This window comes from Crocuta crocuta, unplaced genomic scaffold, assembly GCF_008692635.1.
Source record: "Crocuta crocuta isolate KB4526 unplaced genomic scaffold, BGI_CrCroc_1.0 scaffold216, whole genome shotgun sequence".
In the NCBI taxonomy this organism is placed as follows: Eukaryota; Metazoa; Chordata; class Mammalia; order Carnivora; family Hyaenidae; genus Crocuta; species Crocuta crocuta.
The window spans coordinates 6,165,077-6,168,431 of record NW_027531504.1 but is presented as its reverse complement, the minus strand read 5'-3'; the positions used below and the strand labels follow the sequence as shown (position 1 = coordinate 6,168,431).

Genomic DNA, 3,355 nt, shown 5'->3' with positions numbered 1-3,355 from the left:
GTGCCCTTATCTGTAACTTCTATAATTGGAAATTAATATAGTTGAAGATTAAAAATATATTATTTATTCAAATATTGAAGTTGTTGGAGGGAACTAGAAAAATACACTAAAACCTTAATGAGAACTCAACCAGTAGGACTCATATTAACTGAAATTTTTTTCTTTACATATTTTTTAAAAGACAACTCAAGTTATAAGAAAGCAAATTGATAACATATTTCAGTTTCAAGGGTATATGATGGAGTGGGTGTATTTACCTCAATTTCTGATGCCCTTTGTATCTGTGCAGTATCTTTTTTTTTTTTTAATTTTTCTAATGTTTAGTTTTGAGAGAAAGACAGACAGAATGCAAGCATGGGAGGGCAGAGAGAGAGGAAGACAGAATCTGAAGCAGGCTCCAGGCTCTCAGCTGTCTGCACAGAGCCTGACACAGGGCTCGAACTCCCGAACTGTGAGATCATAACCCGAGCCGAAGTCGGATGCCTATCCATCTGAGCCACCCAAGCCCTCCCCCGACCCCCCCCTTTTTTTTTTTTTTTTTACTGTTTGTTTATTTATTTATTTTGAGAAAGAGAGTGTGAGCAGGGAAGGGGCAGAAAAAGAGGGAGAGAGAGAATCCCAAGCAGGTTCGGCACTGTATGCACAGAGCACTACATGGGGCTCAGTCTCATAAATCATGAGATCATGACCTGAGCCAAAATCAAGAGTCAGATGCTTAACCAACTGAGCCACCCAGGCGCCCCTGTGCAGTATCTTTTTATACAATAAATATCTCAGTTGACTACAACATTGTAAGGCTAAGATACTAAAAGAATCTCTATTACCGTTAATTATGTTTTTAATGCATTTAATTGATCATTTATGTTCTATTAGCCATATTTAATAAAGTAAGGAAATATTCCAGTACATTTCAGTTTTAACAAAAGGAATTCTAATTTAATAGGGAAAAAAACCCAGATTACCTCATTTCTTAAGCATTCTAGTTTAATCATTTTATTACAAGACATCATTATTTTAGGGAGGAGGCTTTTAAAGTTTTCAATTAGTTACTTACTCTGTGGTGATAGAGAGGGAAGTATCTTTTCTCCTGTTCATAGAAAAATCCCGGGGCGCCCGGGTGGCTTAGTCGGTTAAGCGTCCGACTTTCGCTCCGGTCATGATCTTGCAGTTCGTGGGTTCAAGCCCCACGTCGGGCTCTGTGCTGACTGCCAGCTCAGAGCCTGGAGCCTGTTTCAGTCTGTGACTCCCTCTCTCTCTGGCCCTCCCCTGCTCACGCTGTCTGTCTCTCTCTCTCCTAGAAATAAATAAAAAACATTAAAAAAAATTTTTTTTTAAAAAAAAGAAAAAGAAAAATCCCTACAATGTGAGGTAACCAAGCTGGGCCCACTTGCAAGAGCAGAATAAATACCAGAGAAATGTTTTTTTGACTGACACTTACAGGCTGGCAGTTAGGGAGTTAGAGTTCACATGGATCAGAACCAGTTTGCTGTTTCTCTGGGCTTAAACCCTTTCTTCTCCCTGACCCTTTCAAATGTGGATGTTCCTGGGAAGAGTTTTGAAAGCAAAACCTAAGGATATAGCTAATAGGTTATTTATAGATTAAAACTTGGATTTGAGATTACTTGGTAACAAAAGACAAAAAATCGGCCAAGGGATAGTCTTAGCCAGGATATGGGCATTGGCATTTTTTTTGTTATTATTCAAAAACTTGGGTTTTATAAGTTTTAATCCTTTTCATTTATGATAGATATTTTTATGTATAGAAATGTTATTATTAGGGGCACCTGGGTGGCTTAGTCGGTTAAGCGTCCAACTTTCGCTTAGGTCATGATCTCGCGGTTCGTGGGTTCGAGCCCTGCGTCGGGCTCTGTGCTGACTGCCAGCTCAGAGCCTGGAGCCTGTTTCAGAGTCTGTGACTCCCTCTCTCTCTGACCCTCCCCTGCTCATGCTGTCTCTCTCTCTGTCTCACCTAGAAATAAATAAAACATTAGAAAAAAATTGAAGAAAAAAAGAAATGTTATTATTAATTTATAAATAAATAAAATGAGAGTTGAAAGTTTCATCCCTCAGAAATTGAGGACCAGTAAAAAGCATAGCGAGAGAATGTTTTTCAAAATTACCACATGTTGGGGCACCTGGGTGGCTCATTCAGCTAAGTGTACGGCTTTGGCTCATGTCATCATCTCACAGTTCATGGGATCAAGCCCTGCATCCTGTGCTGACAGCTCAGAGCCTGGAGCCTGCTTTGGATTCTGTGTCTTCCTCTCTTTCTGTTCCTCCCCTGCTCGTGCTGTCTCTCTCTCTCTCTCTCTCTTTCTCTCTCTCTCTCAAAAATAAACATTTAAAAAAATTGCCACATGTCTAGAAAGTTCCTTTAGTCTTCAATTATACATTGCAACTGTATGAGCTGTATTTTTCTAAAATAGAGTTTTTCTAAATCTGGGGTTGCTATATTTTAGAAAGATTTGTTGTATTACTTAGTTCCTTCTCAAGGGGTATATTTTTAGATTTCCCCCAAAGTTCTGTTCAAGCAGTGAAGTACCAATTATTTTCTTTGGAAAGCAAATTTTTTGTTATTATCTGAGATGGTGATGAAACTATAGTTAGGAATAATCACCCTTTTTTCACTTTTTTTTAATGTTATTAAGTAGTTACTGAATAGACTATATTGGTATTCTCACCGTGAATATCCATTCTGTGTATTTTTCTAGTTTCTTTTCCTGTGATTATTCTTAAACATTCCTTACATAAAATTTGAGCACCTTCTCTGCTTGATCTGTTTCTCTGAGTGATCTCATGTACTTTCTTGCCCTCATCAGCTACTTATGTGCATTCTGTCTTTTCTCAGTTCTGGATGCTTGTTAAACATTTTCATCTGCCCTGTGCCCCAGGAAACTCAGATTCATTATGTGTAAAACGGAACTGTTTTCAACTCAGCACCCCCAAAACAAACAAAATATTCTTTCCATATTTCCAAATTACCACTCTCTCAGTTATCTTAAGTTTGCTCTCACTCCCACATTAATTTGGTCACTAAATGATATATCACGTCAGCTTCTTATGTCTCTGAAATCCAACCCTTATTTATTACCACTTTTTGCTACCCTGCTTTAGGCCTTTATCATTGTTTAGCTGGACTATTAAATATCCTTCAAATGATACTTTTTGGCTGCAATCATTTCCTGCTAGTACCGTCTGTGCACTGTAGTCAGTTATTTTTCTAAAATGCTGATATTTATTTTTTCATATCCTTGCATAAAAAAAATCTTCAGTGGCTCCCCCCTCACAGCCTTCAGGATAAAGTCTGAACTATTATGGCATATAAGACCAAAGTTCTTTTTTTTTTTTTTTTTTC

General features: G+C 37.9%; 1 protein-coding gene across 5 annotated transcripts in view; it reads left to right on the top strand.

Annotated features, from left to right (window-relative positions):
* VEZT (vezatin, adherens junctions transmembrane protein) overlaps positions 1-3,355 on the top strand; it is a 66,262-nt gene that overhangs the window by 25,115 nt on the left and 37,792 nt on the right. The gene's annotated exons all lie outside the window — the stretch shown is intronic.